Source organism: Echiichthys vipera, assembly GCF_963691815.1.
Source record: "Echiichthys vipera genome assembly, chromosome: 5".
Classification (NCBI taxonomy): Eukaryota; Metazoa; Chordata; class Actinopteri; order Perciformes; family Trachinidae; genus Echiichthys; species Echiichthys vipera.
In genome coordinates, this window is record NC_139830.1 from 16157692 (window position 1) to 16176820 (window position 19129).

General features: G+C 38.9%; 1 protein-coding gene across 1 annotated transcript in view; it reads right to left on the bottom strand.

The window, feature by feature from the left end:
* grik4 (glutamate receptor, ionotropic, kainate 4) overlaps positions 1 to 15417 on the bottom strand; it is a gene marked incomplete at its 3' end in the record, with an annotated part of 235141 nt that extends 219724 nt beyond the window's left edge. Inside the window, exon 1 of the mRNA XM_083913261.1 lies at positions 15284 to 15417. The remainder of the gene's footprint in view (positions 1 to 15283) is intronic.
* Positions 15418 to 19129: the final 3712 nt, after the last annotated feature.

A 19129-nucleotide genomic window follows, 5' to 3' on the forward strand; every position in this document is an offset into this window, starting at 1 on the left:
CTCTACACCACCTGTGATCATGTTGAGCTCCACCACTCAGGGGATTCACAACTTAAAATAAAAATAATAAACAATTTTTAATAATAAAAAGTGGCATGAACGCAGTGTTCCGCCACCCTCGGCCAAGCTGTACCGTAAGGCTACAACTCCTCTCAATCACTAATCATAAATCCAATCAGTGCTATATTGTGCTCTGCTTACAGCTCCTGAAGGTGTAGCCAGCAACCAACCACCACCCACTCCACCATTGTCAGACTCCATCTGAAAACAGAGTGGTGATTTGTCTTGGGAATGATGCGGCTGACAATTATTAGACCCGTCCCCATAATCAATCTAATTAATGTCTGCACCAAAAAAGCTCAAATATACAGTACATTCTTTCTTCATTTAATATCTATTAACCTGTCTCTCTTGATTGTAAAACAGATTAAGTGGTGAGCTGGGTGTCTGGGAAGATTAAAAGAAAGTTTTAAAAATGTATGTATGGACTAAAATATGAAAATGCGATCCGAAATCTCATCGTAAGTCTGCGTTTACTGGCTGCATTTGGATAAGTACTCCAGACGAGCACACAACTACTATTACTACTGTTGCAATCAGCGGGCTTCACGGCCTGGCCACTGTGAGCTATTAAACTGCTGCTGCATTCACCTCCAAGAACATCCCCCTCCGATCATTGCTGACCTGAGAAGCGATCAACCAAGTCCTGATTAATTGGTCTCCAAGCTTCCTTGGAGGCAATCACACTCAGAAGGTTCCACCAAATAGTAACAAATGGGACACTCAGCAAGCATCCTTTATTGCATCAATAACCTTAGATATCGATTTACCAGCATTAAAATTTTAAAGGACAGAGACACCTTAATTGGTGATATGTGGGACATCTTTACTCTACAACTAAAATGTCCTCCTTGCATTGTCAGAAAAGGGAATTTTAATCAATTACTAGTTCACAATGCTTCACAGCAAACAACCCAAGGTGAGCTTTTGCTTTTATAAAATTGTCATCAAGTATGGCAATATGAAAGTTATAGACATATTCCAATCAAAATAGATTTTCATTAATAAATAATAGCAAAATAGGCCCTCCTGGGCTGGCTGCCTACACATAAAGAGGCAGTTGTCATTGAAGGTTGCCTACACTACACAATAATGTAATAGCTGTGTCATGTAGTCATATTGCTTGATTTGCCTGTTTTATATAACATTTTAGACAACTGGGCTCTGACAGTGAAGATCTATACAGGTGGCCTGGGTAACATCAGGTTACCATGGTGATCAGCATGTGCAAAGGCAATCCGTGACTGGTGACAGAAATTGAGCTTCTAGGTAAGCAGCACAATACTTAAATTGATTTTGTCACTAAAAGCAGAGGTGGTTGATTACAGATTTTCCTTTTTTATAACTCTCCAGGGAAGTGTTATGGGTCGTTTGGGCTAAGAGGGAGTGACTTGTCTCTGTCTAAATGGTGTGGTGTTGGTGGTGTTGGTGGTGGAGGCGCTGGTGCATCTCAGGGACAGAGGCAAAGACTTCCCTAATCCACCTAATGCCTCTCCTCCTGAGGTAATCATTTCTATAGAGCAACATGGCATCTCATTAGGCTGATTCACTCTCAGTGTCAGTCAGCCTTAGACACCTTCACAACAAAAACTCTGGTGTGAAAGAACACCCACACTTAGAATATTAGACAACCTGATGGCACATGCTCTCACACCTATAGTACATTACTGCATTATTGCTCAAGGGTTATTTTCTATTTTAGCATTTCATGGTACTGTAGTTTGACATGCTGAATGCAATCTTCTTCATCTCTATGCTGGATTTCATGGTTGGTTGCAAGTTGAAAATAACGATTATTTCCGTTAATTAATCTGCTGATTATTTGCCAGTTTAACAGTTAAGAGAAAATAATAATACAAAAACAATTAGTTTTCCACCAACAAGAAAATGAATCAACTAATAATGTCTGCTCTTTAAGACAAATGCAGTAGTAATGGTCTCTCCAATAACCGATGTAGAAAATATTTCTTTCAAATTTTAAGATTTTGTTGCATGTGTGTTTCAAAGGACAAAATAGGATATATGCCACAACACACTGATATTTCATATATCTCATTCTAACAGCAATACCCTTTAGAATTTGTGTGAATGCATCATTTGGTTTTGAAAAAGTCCAAAACCCTCCGCAGAGAAAGAGTCAGTAGACTAAGTGATCTTTATACCACAGAAGAAATAGCCGTTATACTTCCCCATAATGCCCCATACAAACAAACACAAACACACACACACACACACACACACACACACACACACACACACACACACACACACACACACACACACACACACACACACACACACACACACACACACACACACACACACACACACACACACACACACACACACACACACACACCACACCACCACCACCAACAACAACAACAACAAAAAACACCAAGTATCTGTTCTCAAACAGGGTGTGAAAATTTGAGATTTGAAAAAAAGCCCTACAACAGAGACAAAGACCAGGCTGAAAACCAGAAAAATGCCCTTTATGGGTGTCCCATAACATGCTTTGCTTCTTTGCCTGGGGCATCAATCTATCCATCTACAGAACTCTGCTTTCAGGTGAACAAACTCTCACCAACTCCTACCAAAAACACCTGCTGAAAGCTACGTCATCCACCTATCAACACACACACAAAGGTGGGACCTTTACACCAGGATATCATGGAACAACACATCTCTGATTGTTACCCAACACAGAGGGGCTGTTTAACAATCTTTCCTCTAGTATCAGATGAAGTTCAACTTGTGGGATTACACCTTAATTCTTTTTACTTGCTTCTCCCACATCTCACCTCTCACTTTTCCTCCCCAACTAAGCTGGAGGAGATAAATGAAATGAGGGCTGCCATGTTCCCTGGACATTTTAATTAGCTACTCTTTAATTCAGCCTGACCCCCTTTCAACTTTGATCAGCCAGTGGGAGCTCTGATAAGGACCTGTCACTCACATGCAAACACTGGGGTTATTTAACAGCAAATTGTCTCTTTGCCATTAGCAGCCTCTCTACCTGTGCTGTCATGGGAGAGCTGTTCACGGCTCAATGGAAACTAAAAGCCCTACGAGAATGGAAATATGGTGCATGACTGTGCTCACTCATCTCAGCTCTCCATTCACTGCGGTGTTGACTGTGACAGGGTTGAATACAAATGCACTCCTTGATTATTAAGAGTCCAGAGGTTTCTGGAGGCTAAGTTAATGTCTAACAGTATTAGCTTACAAGGCAAGCATTCTGTTTCATTTAGTCCCGAAATAACATGAGCCTTGGCTTTTCAGAACCAGCTGTAAGCAAAAGCAACAATTCAAGTACAGAAATAACACTTTCTGTGGGAACATAATGAATTGTACACAGCTTTGTTCAATTCGGTACACCTTGTCGAATAACTTCAATACTTAAGCAAGGCTGTTGAATTGCATGTCAAAACCTCAAACTCCACAGCTCACTAATTGTTGATTTGGGTTGATTATGCATTTGCTGTACTTTTCTCAATAGACATTTTGAATATGTGTTCCATATGTTCATATTTATTGTTCTAATGAAGTATTACTGACATTTTGACATTTATTTTTTTTTGCCAATGTTTCAGTAGCTTCATTTTGAAAGGAATTTAATAATTTATGTCAAATGAGCCATTGTTATGTACATTTTACAAAATAAATGACAAAAAATAGTTCCTTTTGTTTTCTGTGCTGTACCGATAACATACTAAACTGTGATCCCAAAACTGATGCACAACAGAGTGCTGCAGGAATGAGTCTTGAAACCTGGAAATTAGTTAGTATTTTTGCACCTCTTGTTCCCTTGTCTCAAAGGTTTTTTAAATAGTTTTTTGGTTAGATTCCTGAAATAAGGTATGTGGTTAACAGAAGCTTAAGACCTTGTCACCTTTTGGTCTACAACATAAACGTTGTAGCTTGAATCTTTTACGTGTCTTATAAAGACAGTTCCTAGCAAGTGGCTAAATGAGACTACAAACATTATCACGGCGAACACGCAAAATCATTTGGAAGCTAGTGGTAGTGACGTTGATGTTAGGCAATCGTGGTGAAGTTCGTTATTAGCCTAACATTAGCTTCTGGCAATTGTATTTACGTATTGTAGTAATCTTAATTTGTGAAGATTATTTTGCTGTCATGATCCAGAATCCTCTGGTCTCATCTTTGGTCGACTGTTTGGATGATATGCTTTTGTCCGAGCAAATTCTCATTAGTTGGACAATCGCTGTTGTTATTTTCATAAGGCCAGGGGTCCACAAAAGCATTTTAGTATTTCAACGCCCAGCAGAGAGCGCCATCTGAGATCCCTCAATCCCACAGGTCTCACGTGATCCTGTAATATCACGGGAACCCTGCTGCCGTGCTGTAGAATATCTGCCGATGTAAAAATGTTGACACAATAAAGTGAAATACCTGCTCTGGATGAAGCCTGAAGCACATAGAGAGAGAGAGAGGACAGATATATATTAAGATATACAGGTATATGGCCCTGCGGTATTCATTTCTCCTCTGCTCATGTTGTTGACCAACCATTACATGTAGGAAGTAACGTTTGGTCTTTGTGGTATTCTATTTGTCTCGCCCCTCAACCGCAGTGATTGGATAACTAGGTAAAAAAAACCTTCAAACATGCAGCATTCAGCGCCTCATCACTGGAGCTGTTTGTAGCAGAGTGCATATTCACGGCTCTCCCACTGCAATGAATTATAAAAAAACAAATGCAAAAACACAATGCCCTCAGATAGTGCTCTCAGTGCACTTTGGACCATTTAGTTAATCTAGACATAAAATCCAATTTTTTTTTTCAATTTTTCTTTGGTTGGCCTGTAGCCTCAAAAAAAATCTTGCTTTTTATCGAAGGAACCAGGGTGATGATCCGAGTTGGCCTCACAAAGATATGTCATCCCTGCAGTACTCTATGCGTACGTAAGTGAATTGTATGCGCCGTTACCTCACTAGTGCTAAGAAAGATGACTAGAGGCCATTACACCAGACACCGTTAGTCAAAACAGGCTTTTCAGCATCATAAAATAGCAGATTGCAGATCATTCCTGTGTCATATCACATCAGGCTAAGGGTCGTTGGAGTACCTGTTCCCTGAAATACAAGAGGAATCAGCTGCATAGTTCTAGATCAGCTCTAGCTTTAACAGTATGCATTTCAGGCATACTCAGACTGTGACAGAACCAAAGTCGCAAGACAAATCCTCTCGCTACTCTGTGTGCACTAAGCTGCGCCTGGCAACTGTGTGTGTGTGTGTGTGTGTCTGTGTGTGTGTGTTTGTGTGTGTGTGTGTGTGTGTGTGTGTGTTTGTGAGAGTGTGTGTGTGTGTGTGTGTGTGTGTTGTTTGTGTGTGTGCGCGCGCGCGTGCGTGTGTGTGTGTGTGTGTGTGTGTGCTCCATTCCCCTTATTGCACGGACCACAGCCAACTAAAATCTCCTGTTCACAGTTGACTCATTGTATACAACAGACTGATTCAAATAGTATTTTTCGAATAGTGCTATTAAGGCAAATAATTATTTAACTAGCTTGCAAAGATTTCCTAATCCCGCACTTCTTTTGTAATGTGTTATACTGCTGACAAATGGTATTTTATAACAGGGCAGCGATTTTCAAGGAAAGTTAAATTTGGTGTTAAATAGGCTTTATTAGTTCACACATACAAAGCGCACCCAGTGTACCCTTTGGACATTTCAGGGGACGATTTTTGGGCCCATTAATACGTCTAACCAGCCATAACCTTTTGATTATCAGAAGAATCCAATGAAATGCAGTTTTATTAACTAGACAGGATAAGATTAGCAGATAGCAGTCTTCATGCCAGCAGGCAGTCATAATCCAACTCTGACCTCTTCTGCCCCATTATCATTAGCAAGCAAATGGTCCCATCCATCAGCCAGCTTACAAGTGACAGCCGCCAGTTTCTGTGCGACTGTGACTGGTGGTCCCTCCCATTTGTAAATGGGATTGGGGCGCATCTACAAAAGCTGAAACAATACCACCCCTCATCACAAAACGCTGGAGTCAGCGGTCGCGTCTAGCCTCTCTAACCGCTGCTGCCCTTCATTCTCGTGCTGATTGTATCTGGAGATGCTGCTGTGACTTTGCCCACTGCACTCACTCATCAAACCCCTTCTCTACCTCTCATACTGTTTCTAATATCTGAGGTATCATATGTCCCCCCCTGCCTCAGTTCCTCTCACTAAATCCTCTGACAGTCTCCTTTTCTCTCTTTCTCTGAACCCCTCTCTCGACTCCTTATTATCTCGTATTCTCTTCTGCTGCGCCACTATGGCCTTTAATTTTCTTCAAACTTGGTCATTCCTTTCTTCTCTATCTTTTAATTTTACCTCTCCATGAAACTCCTCCATCTCTCCCTGCTCTGCTCTCTGTCTCTGATCTCAGACACCTGTAGAGGAAATTCATTGCCATTCAACAGGCAGTATTGGTAGTTCACAGTAAAGCAAGACATGGCCATTGATTCAACCTACAGAAATACGCCCAGAAGAAAACCAACAAAACCAGTGAATTATGATGGTAGATTTGTGCCACGGAGTTTAACCATGAATCTTTCATATACTTCCAAAGAATAGATAGCAAAAATTACAGTATACAATCATAAATAACGTTGACGCAAGTGGCGGAGAAGACCTTATGGTTATGTTTCATGGGTTTGGATTTTCCAATTATGCACCACTGTGCCTCGATAAAGCCCAACAGCAGTTAATAATGCTGACAAAAATCATTGTTGCATGTTCACAGGCTGCACAACAGGATACAAAGTGTAACAGCCAAAGGTAAAGTGCTAAAGAAATGTGCTGCTTTTTACTTTTTAACAAAAAGCAACGTAAGTGTGAATGAAAGCCACGCTGAGCCTCTGTCGTAATGGGGTCTAACAGGAGTAACCTGCTGCGTTTGGTGTTTTTCCACCCCCTCTCCTGCTGTAACATAGAAACAATTAAACAAAATACCTAACTTAACAAATCACGTACAACCTATATTAAATTAAAACATCCATTCTAATATATATATTTTTCCCTGAATGTACCCAGAAAAGCTTATTTATCATTCCCTAACAGGGCTGTCTGTTGCTCACAGCTCTTTACACCTAGCAGCTATTGTTACTTCTGACTGCTATTCTCTGGCCAGATGTTGGAACTGATTGTAAGCTGAAAAGTGCTGCAAGCCACCCCAACCTTCATCCATATGTTATTCTATTCCATTTAAGATGGTTCGCTATTAATTACAGTAAATATATCACACAATAAACCAGGTAGTTGTGCCTTCAACAATATGGTGTAGTATGTGGTCTATCTACAGTAATGTTCCTGTCTGAAGGCTGCAGCAAGCAGTTGTGTCACAACAACTTTTACAATTCAAATACAGAGAAGTGTGCTGCAATTTCAGAGGTATTCTTACATAAATAATTTGTCATTCTACTAATCTCTAAGTCAGTGATTCTCAATAGCAGTAACACTGTCTAATTCACTCTGAGCTCCCTTCATAAGCTGTACTTCACCTTGTAAAAGTCTGCTTCTAAACACTTTCTAAACCCTCAGAACCACTCTACCCCCCCCCCACCCCCTCCTGTATATTGGATGTGCTACACAGTCAAGGCTTACTGCGTGTGAATCATGTTTTATCCCCTGTCCTCTGATCCTGCTCGTACATCTCTCCTTTTCTCTAATTTCATTTTCAAGTAGGGCTGTCAGGAAGGACCTGTCTAGCACATGTTGTGGCAAGCAATGAACAATTTATATTCTGCCAGTTGGGCCACAATCAAGCGGTATCTTCACAATTGGCCACATAAATATTGAGTCAACTATTTAAACAGCTCTGATCAAACAGGAGTCAATCAAACAGAAATAATGAACACAAAGAGGAAAACTGTGTCCGCATGAGAGAAATGCAGACAGCGAGGCAAGACTGCAGTGATCTACCAACAAGAGAGCTAATAATATATACAGGATGCTGGAGATGGATGCTTACCCTAATGACATCAGCTCATAATGTCTGATAAAATGGACTAAGCATGGTAATACTGTAGCCTTGTCTCTAATATATTCAAGAAATACTTGTGAAGGAAACAGAAGTGTTCAAACCCCTGTGATCCATCGATAACCTTTTTTTACACTCTGCCCCTTCCCTTTATTCTCACTCTTATCTAATTAATCTTCTACATTGTCATCCCTCTTTATGACCCTTTGCTGCTGCACATAAATATTTCTTTACTTGTTTAAACTCTCTCAACCACTCTTTTCTGACTAAAACCTTCAAAATCTAACAATATATCAATTATTTTTTAAGTGCTGAATCACCATCCCACATGGCCCCAAAACACTTAACAAATAAAGCAAATAAGACAGCAAAACATTAAAAAGACAACAATCACAATAAATACATCCATATTAAAAGGAATGCTAAAAGAGTGAAGGACCCAACTTAGTTCAGGGGGTAGGCTATAATGAATACAAAAGGACAGAACACAGAAAACGAAGATAAAACAACCACATTAAAAACATCAATGTTTAAGGGTTGTTAAAAACATGATGGGCTCGATTAAGTTCTAATGTAGGCTGTTATGGATTGAATAAAGGTTTTTAGCCTTGATTTAACATTTTTGAACGAACGTGCTTCTTGAAAATGAAATGGAAGGTTATTCCAGAGAAAATGGGTGTGGTAGGCAAATGCTTCTGAGAGAGTGAAACGGGTGTGTCAGTATGTATGGTGTAATTACCTCAGATAGTCAAGGTGGTGCAAGACTATGCAAGGCCTTAAACTGATAAGGAAAAACCTTAAAATCAGCTCTAGCGTCTCTATATTGCACAGAGCCACAAGGCTATATAATACAGATAATATTCCTGATTTCTTCAGCACCCAGACCAAACTGCCCAGTAAAACCATTTTAGCTGCTTTCTCTCCCTCATCCTCTCTTCGCTGAGCTCCATGGATGAAGTAACTTAATGTCCGAGAAGCCTGTGAAGTGTGAAGCAGAAAAGGGCTAATTAGGCAGTTCCACACTGACCATGTGCTTTAATCATACCCCAAATGTTCACAGCCTTGTGCTCAAAGGGTAATATTACAAAAGGCATTCACACATGCATGCTCTCACACAATCGCATAAAAATCACTTGATTTTTGCAGACTTTTTTCTCAAGTTCCCACTTATGAAATCTTTTGCTAAATAATCATCCACCCACTACCTTTTCTGTTTAAAAAAAAAAAAGAAAACTTACTCATAACCATCAATGAAATACAAAATGTTGGGAAAACCAAATTAACATTCTATTGGCAACTTTTTAAGCATAATGAGGATTCAGCAACAAGCTATAATTGCTTATACTGTGTTTCTCACAACACAGGCCCAATTGTAACCCGTGTTTATAATGATTTTACAGTGCAATAATGTTTTCACACCATTTTAGCAATGAAACCAAAATAAATCTAATCCTAATAAGTCAATTATTTATCCTCTTGTCAATTTTTGAATGCTGAAAGAACGTATTTGATCAGACAATCATAGTCATTCTGACAGAAATTGAGAAAAAATCAACACTTGATTGTTGAAATTTCTTTCATTAAGTTGACATGTGAACTATTTTCATCCAACATTTTTTATTTGCAGAAAATACCATTTTAGATCTCATACAAGTCATCTTAATCATAGACAAAATAACATGTTGGGAATGGCGAGTTTTTCAGTGTATTTTCTACTGACTTCATTTGCATTTATGCAATTATGATTTACTGATTAAATTTCAATCATCATAAATTAAAAGAAAATCAGCAACGTTATGCTTGATTATTCACTATCATTTAAAGTTCCTAGTTTAAAAAAATATCCACACATTTCCCACATCAACTCACTTGTGTTTCTCTTTGAACAGTGATTATCGGAGCAGCAAAAGCATGTTAAAAGACCAGGTGGCATTCAAGCTGGATTGGTGCTGTGGTCAGCTTAGGAATCCCCAAAAAGTTCTTCTCTGGCTTCCAGTATACAGTAGCTGTCTGCCAGAGTCCTTGTACCTGTCTGCCTCAGTAATCTGCCAGGGAGCAGACAAACATCAGTGGGTCTTATCTCTGCTTCTCAGGAGCAGCCAGGAAAGGAGGCAGGAAAAAGGCAGGTGGCCCACACACACACACACACACACACACACACACACACACACACACACACACACACACACACACACACACACACACACACACACACACACACACACACCAAAGCACATAAAACTTATCCTGGAAAGAGCGGACTGAGTTCATAAGACATGCACATGTATTTCTGCTAAGCAGGTAAAGAAGAATTTGCTACGGGCAGGAGCATTAATGATGCAGTAAACAAAGTGCAGCAAAGATTATTTCATGAGCATGACGTACCAGAACCAGTTCAACATTTCCAGTAAAGCTGAACAGAAGTATTTACCCAGTGGCAATATTGAATGATGCGGTTGACACATACTGAGGGGCTATAATACACCATCTGCTCCAAAGTGATATTCAATACTTGCATCTCATGCAAGATTGCACATGTGGGTTATGAAATTGAAACCATCTCCTCAAACTACTCTCCTTGAGCCAAAGTCAGAAAAAAAGTCAAATACTGTCAGTAGTAGATTTCACAGGGTACTGGCGCCTCAGAGAAATTCAATGTCTTTACAGCATACTGTGTGTTCTGGCATTTGTATTCACAGCATAGTGGAGCTGTAGGGGGATATGGTGGCTTAAAAAAGTATGAAAAGCGTGTTATCCTGCATATGAATATGAATCGGGTTCTTCTGTCACTGGCACACTTAAGAGTTTGTAATATGACATAGGCTATAATAAGTGGCATTACTTTCTGGGGTCGCTACGCATGTGTGTGTGTGTGTGTGTGTGTGTGTGTGTGTGTGTGTGTGTGTGTGTGTGTGTGTGTGTGTGCGTGTGTGTGTGTAGGTATCTTTTGTTACAATAATTGAAAAGTTTCTGGTGAAGAAAGGTTTTCCATCATTTTTTGTACACACACCAAACATATCATTGCAGTGTAACTCCAGCAATGACACGTTGCTGTTAGCTTTAAAAATCGATTTGATGCGGATGTAAAGGAGAATTCTGCACCTACGTGGAAAAGAGAAGAATTCACAGTGTAAATCTGATCTCCGAGAAACTAGAATATGTATTAAATTTTGTGCTCCTAACACACTTTTGATTATCTAAAAACATGCCTGAGCTGATTGTTCATGGTTTAGGCGAATCCAGATCCTTCCAGTATTCACCTAAGATCCTCCTGTGATTCTTTATGATCTGAACAGTGCACAACACACACACACATAGTCACTTGCTATGAGGGCCAGTGGCACCTTTATCTAAAAATACACCATTTCTGCAGCTTTTGTGAGCTGGTTTTGTCAGAAACCAGACAAATAGATGTAAGGGAGGTCACAGAGAAAGTAGAGATTTAAAGAGGACAGAAAGCCATTGCATGCTGACATTTTCAGCTTGTTTTTCTGCTGTCAGAATGAATGATAAAAGGTTCATGTTTACAGAACATTGCCATCTGGAATCTTGTTTTCTTGCTCACTGTGGTCTGTGTCTGAACTACACACAACCACAAGGCACAGACACACACAGACACACAGACACAGACACACACACACACACACACATCCTGAGAGAAAAACTGAAATAGCCATTTTTTAAATCTATATTGATTATTTGAACAAGGAGATTAGTGTGAGAGAAGCTTGGCTTTGCTCATATGCTGCAAACTCATACTGTTGATTAAAACATGGTCTAATTCTGAATCTTAACATTACATGTAGATTATTTTGATATGCAGAAACAAAAGATTTAAGGATATTTAAAAAGGTCATTTTATACTAATCCAATTAGTATATAATCTAACTAATTGAAACTATCTTGTAACCAACCTATGACAAGCCAACAGCATTCAATGTTTGTCGTTAAATTAGTCATTCTAGTCTTTTAATGTATTATTATCCTTATACAACCATCCTTATCCCTTTATACAACAATGTATAAACTAATACAAAAACTCATTACCTCCCCCTCAGCATCTCATACTGACATACAGGGTTTGGAAAAACTCAATATGCACATGAGGAAGCTGACAGCCACACACTACTGACGGAGAGAGAACAGTGATGGTCGAGCGAGCTCGAGAGTGAGGAGAGTGAGGCAGTTAGATATACTGGTCGCGCTCTGCTGTGGGCATCCTGTCACAGTCATGTATTTCAGCTGTAAGCGAGACTTAATACAGTACAATATGCAACTATATAACACAGGAGCTATGCAAAATCTTGGTGAGCCCACTCAAGAGAAGAAAACAGTAAAAACCATATAGACACATTAATTGTTTATAGATCAATTTTACATGGACGGACAAAAACCTCTCTGTTCAAGAAATCTCTATAAAATAATCCCCTGGGGGACTGTTGTGGGAATTTTGGATATTTGTAATTCATAATCATAGTTTTGTCAGGTCAGACACAGTTCAGTGTCTCCTCCGTCTCACCTTCTTAATGGATGATGCAAATAACTAACTCATGATGATATATTGGCATATTTGTGCATCCGTACCCTGTTTTAGAGACCTTGTGATGAGAGATGTTCAGAATGTTCAGAATTGTAATGTCTAAAGCATGTTTTTTGTTTGGTCTAAAGACGTCACCCAACCAAGGATATTCGCGTCATGTCCCTCTCCCTAAAAGACTGTGCGAGATTTGGCATATCGTCATTTCTACTAGACTCTTGGGAGGAGGTAGGGATGAACATATTTTTGTCTGCAGAGGAAAATGCTTTGGCAAAACAAACAACGGAGAAAAAGCTGATCCTGTTTGTTGATCTTTATTGAAGAATCTATTTCCACAACAGGGACCCAGTAGCTCACCGCCCGACTTTAACCTGTGTCCTCTTGCTGTATGTTGCCCCCTCTCTCTCTCCCCCATTTCCCATAAACCTTCAGCTGTACTGTCAAATAAATGCATAAAAAGCCTAAATAAATAAGAAATGAATTAAATAATCCTCTTTCACACTGTGCTGAATTATAGTCCATTAAGCACCTTTTGTTGTCACAAAAAACATTTTATGATGGTGAAAAAAGTCCACTATTGTATGCATTGTGGCACTCACTCACAGAATGGAGAGTGTGTCACTGTTAGGTTGCTGTGAGGTAAGTGTTTGTTTTATTTAATTATTATTTTGGCCCACTAGGGACCCAAATTGGCCGTGAAGAAAACATATTTTTACCCATTTAATTGCACTGACCACAATCATTTCTGTAGCAGCAAGTAGTTCTCAGGCAGCTTAAAGGAAAACTTGACCCTGGAAGTTGTTTTAATGTCAAAATGAAATAAATCATCAGCCTGCACTGTTCAGTGTGTCCGGGGGGTCATTTTGTGGCATCAAAACCATTCGCCTTCTTCTTTCGTCCTTATATTACTCTAACCTAAGTGCCTCATCTGCTTGTAATTCAGTTAGCGTTTTCCTGCATTTTCCACAATTACTTTCAACAACACCCAGAAAACTTTCCTGGACATGTCACATTCACCAATGCTTTCTTGATATTATACATGGGGCGAGCGATACAGAATACTAATCACTACAATAGGAGCAAAAGTGTTTTTTCATTGGCTCTGCTTTTTCTCTCAAAAATTCACAAGGGGATAAATAGAACAAATTAAAATAAAGAGCAACACTGGATCTTCTTCGAATCACTGACAAAATTGGAGAAGTGGGTTTCAAAGGTTCATGATGATGTTTTAGATTGATGACATTCTTTTACTCAAATTAATGTCTTGAACCAAGATATTCCTCTGCAGTAGCATTAATATTATAAATCACCTTTTAAACAGTCTGCAGTACAACACTGTCAAAAAATGAATCCCCCTTCTGCCGGTACCAATGTTTTATTTCAGCGATGCTACTGAACTTTGTATGATCTTTATTTTGAGTGAAATATTCAAATCTGATATGCTTTGTATGCAGTATCAGATCAAATACAAGAATGCAAGATACCCATGCATTATTTAGACACATTTTCTTTAAATTCAGCACGGCATGTTCGGTATCTCTGGAAACTTTTGGGTCTTCGCTAAAATAAAGGGGACCTATAATACTATTTTTCAGGTTCAGACATTTTGTGTGTTTTATTAGAACATGTTTACATGCTTTGATATTCAAAAAACACTTATTTTTATCTCATACTGCTCATGGCTGCTGCACCCTCTGTCAGAGACACTCTGTTGTCTCCCGAAAAGCCCATTCTGCTCTGATGGTCAGCATTTCCTGGTCTGTGCTTCGCTGTCTCTGTACTACTGCTACTGCAGAGGACTGACTGCAATTGAGTGTATAATGGGATTTTCTACCGCTAAAAGTCACAAATAAAGTCTTCTAAACCAAACACTATACAAACGGATATCTTACAGCAGGAGGGTGGTCCCAAATAAGGGAGCAATGAACAACACAAGCAACTAATATTACAGCTTTGTCTGCCGTTAGCATGCAGCAGCACGTTCTACAGGAGCTGTGCGAAGCTGTGCTTTGTACAGATGACTATTTAAAATTCCGAGAAGGCTTGATGTTAGACTGCTGAGAAAGTAGAAAAATAATGTCCGAAAGAAGGTGTCGACGGCAGTCTGATTCCTGAGCAGATCTGCTCGTGGGGAGTTAGACTAGTTACCCATACACACGTTTACCTCATTATTTGGTCATAAATATCCAACATTTATATATATACAGTATATACCATGTATATACTGTATGACAGAAAATAAGGAAAAAGTACAATAGGTCCACTTTAACAAAAGTAAATTTAATGTGTTTGTAATAATGGATCTAGGTGTAAAATAGTCCAAATGACATTCTAGCTGTGAATGAATATTATTTGGCCTGATATTATGTTTTGTGAATTGAGCGAACGATGTAGAAAACACACTTGGAAATGCAGGATATCGCTATCACATCATTTTTTTTTATACATTATATCCATTGCTCTCATAATTTCCACTACCTTTCTAAGTTACTTCTTTAGTCCCTCTCACGTCAAAAGATGATAAAGTTTATGGACAGGACATGCAGAGAGACCATATCCTAAACTCATTATGACTCATGAGATTCATTATGGCCCCTCGCCTTCACTCTTCTTCACTCTCTCCATGAGGTCATTGAATAGGGCAGGTGAATGGCAGCTGATTAGCAAAACATCTTCTCCTACCTTTGATCTCCTGAGGTGTGGGGCTCTAATCCATTTTGCAGTGCAGGAGGCTGTCTGATCTGGATGGTTGTGGTAGCCACTTAGCTTCTCATCATCTCACATACACATATAGTGTGTGCCCGCGGCTCTTGCACAAGTGTACGTACACACACAGTGTGGGCTCTGAATGCTGCGCTGCTGTGCACACACTGCAAGGGAAAAAAAAGAGAAAAAGAGGATGAATATGGTTTTATGAGGCAGAGGCAGACATATTATCAAGGAGCACAATCAATTTCACACTGTACAGGGTTTTAGTAATGCTGAGACATGAAGACATTTTATTGTTTGAGATTGAAGTGTACGGGAAATAAAAAGATGCATAAACGCGTATTCTGTCCTGCTGAGAGTAAACAAAATTTTCAAAAGCAACTTCAGAACAAAGCATTGCAATATAAATCATATTTCTGGTGAGGTATCATCTTCTGGAGTCATATTACTAATGCTGAGGACAGCCATTCAAACCACATACAGTGGGTTTGTAATCTGCACTGTAAACTGCAGTTTCAAAGTTCATGGTCCCATTTTGCTGATGGCGTTGTTTTACGGTTTGTCCCTTACTCAGCTAGATACCCTTCCTCTTTATAAAGCGCATTCAACATTTTTCATACTGTCACTTACGCATACTTTGAACAGCCTCTGAAACTCATCAGCATTCAAAACAAGGCCCAGCACACAATATTGCAAGACAATTTCCATGGTGAATGTGAAAGTAAATGTCACTTACAAGATGAGCATTAATCTCATGTCATTGCATTTTAATGGCACTGTTACTAAGAGGAGAATTAAACTTCTCCCCGGAGATCAACAGAATCACTTAGCACCACGGTGAAATTGCCCTCCTACAGTACGTCACAGCAGATGCACAACCTGTCAAGTCACCAACTGTCGGCAAATAAGGACTACACACAAGCATGCACATACTGTGTGTACACACACATGCACACACACACACACACGTGCACACACACACACACACACACACACACACACACACACACACACACACAGTAGTAACTTTGTTAAGTGACTTTGATAAGTTTGTCAGTCATGAAAAGGTTCTCCTTACGATTGTCACACCATTTAAATTTCCCATTCTGGTCAAAGATTTAACAGTTTTAAGGCTGAACTTTTAGAAATGTTGAAAACGCTATGTGTACGATACGATTATGGCTTTGTGGACAGCAGCGCATGCAAATCCACCTCTTGTTTTGATCCCCTGGGGACAACTTTTCCGGAGATTAAATGATGAAATTATGTAAATTATATATAAATTTATATATAAATTTAAAAAATATATATATAATTTAACCGGGAGTAAAAAGGGAGTGAGAAAGAAGAAGAGGGAGACGGCACGTGTTCACATTCACTGGGATTTTATTTTTGTATGATTTATTTTTGAATCATAATTCTGATAGCACAATATTACATAAATCATATAGTGGCTTAAAAACCATCTTGAAGAAATTGATTAGATGAAGTACATACTCTAGCAACATAAAACAGTGATGAATAATTCTTAAGTTAGACATTATTGCAGCAGGCAAATCACGGTTTAATAACAATTCCAATCTTATATTTGGCCCTCAAGGCAAATCACATGCTCTTATATTGTCGATAAATAGTTTGTCTGGTGGTTTGTCATTGCAGTTTTGAGTTGAAAAAAAGATTAGTACTTCTATTTAATGATTTGTTTATTTAAATTACTCCTATTAGCTTTTAATGGTAACAGGAAAACAGAGACATTGCTAGCACTGCTATAGCCTGGAAACCAGAAGAATCTGCAAGCTTGTGTTTTCATTTGCTCTGGCAGATAGATCTGCCCCCCCCCCCCTTTTCCCCCCTCCCATTCAGACAGATTTCCAGCATCTTATTTTGGTCTGCACCGTTGATAACGCCCCCTTGGAAATCTTACATTTCCAGGTTCCAGAGTAATACCCATTTACAAATTAGTTTAGCTCTACCAGGCTAACACTGCTACTTTACGAACCTTAGATTTGTCTTGAAAGTCCTCCGATGGTTCAAGTACATTTAAAGAGATTAATCAATTGTTGTATTCAAAGCACTTCCACTTGTCTGTAATTACTTGCAATAAGTTTTAAATAGTGGATTTATCCAGTTTGAGACGATTTACAGTAGGCCAAGAACAAAAAGCTAGATCAAATGAATATGTGACGCTCTTTGAGGGGATGTGAGATAAATAATAATGGAGAAACTTTTGAAGTGCTGACATACGTAAAGTTTCCGCAGAAGGGATATTGTTGCTGAAGTCTGCTCTCTTCTCCAACTCATTTCCCCTCTGTCTTCCTCCTTCCTCCTCCTTTTTCCATTCTTCTCGCTGCCTAACAGCTCCAGGCTGCTGTATACAAGCCAAAGGTACAGATTCTATTTCCTGTCAAACACCGCCCAAAGGACTAAACTCCCTATTGTACTGCCTGCCCTTTGCATTAAAAAAGCACTGTAACTTTTACATCCTTTAAGCAGTGACACTGCAAGACACTGCCAGTCTGGAGTACAGCCTCAGCACATCAAATAAATTGTGCTGTTGCTCTTAAATGTCATCACATGGAGCTATTTCACATCATGTAGAATCTGATTGAAATTTAATTTGATTTAAGATGTAGAAATGCAATAAAGAGAATCATATTCTGGGCAGTCAATTCGTTTTAAGACCTGCTGAATTCAATGTATTTGAGACAGTTTGCAGATGACCATTTGCCATTAATCCAATGACTAAATCCTAGGTGCTGAACATATTTGCAAATAGCTTCACCATACAACACATGCATATAATTATGTATGAAAAGAGAAACAAGCAATTATGTTGTGGTTGAAAAATATCTGTTATTGGTGCTTGTGCTGTAGTAAAAACTTGATTAGCTGCAAGGCACTTAAAAATAAATACAAGCACGAAGCTCTCCCCCGATAATATTCATGTATGTTTCAGAAGTAAACTCTTTACAAAGAATTGTAACACCAAATCTAATGACCAGGGCATACACTATATTAAATTAACAGGTTGTACAAAAAAAAACTTACTGGCAACTATCCTTAATTATCAGTCAACAATATTTAAAATTGCAGTTGAAAGAAAAAAGGAGGTTCTGGTGCATCCATGTTGTAATCTTAATAATAAAAAAGGTTTACCAGTAGCTCAATTTAGCTGTTCAAAATAATAAAAGCAAAATTATTTTTTTCACATCATGATAGTCATTGAAAGGACAAACAAGTTGAGAGCAAGGGTGTTCAATCTAGAATAAAATATGAGCATCAGTGTTTTTCCAAACTCATTATGCAAGTCATAACTTAGACAAACAGTTAAACTAATTTAAAATGACATATCACAGACGTAAAAGCACAGACGTAATGAATGATGGATGAATTCCATTTAGCTGCTTAGATTTCAGAATCATTGTTAATGTTGTCGGTAACACCGCCTTTACTACTTTGACATGTCAAAATACATTTTTGTCACAATTGTTTTGATGTCGCAAACCCAGCTGGAAAGCTGCAGAGCTAACCTGACATGGGAACATGAAACATCATGTATGTCAATTACCTTCACTGACACTCATAGCTGCACTTCATCGCAGCAGTTTACAGATGGTACTTGAGTTGTGTGACTGTCGATGCTTTTCCCTACCAAGCTGACTGAGTAATTCAGTGGATGCGATTGTATTTTAATAGACTCTTTTTTTGCTACTGATCAACAATGATGACCTCCTTTGAGAAATATGAATTGCATGCATATCTTTAATTATTATTGGAACATCAATCTGAAAATACCATTGCTAAACTCAACACAGTTCA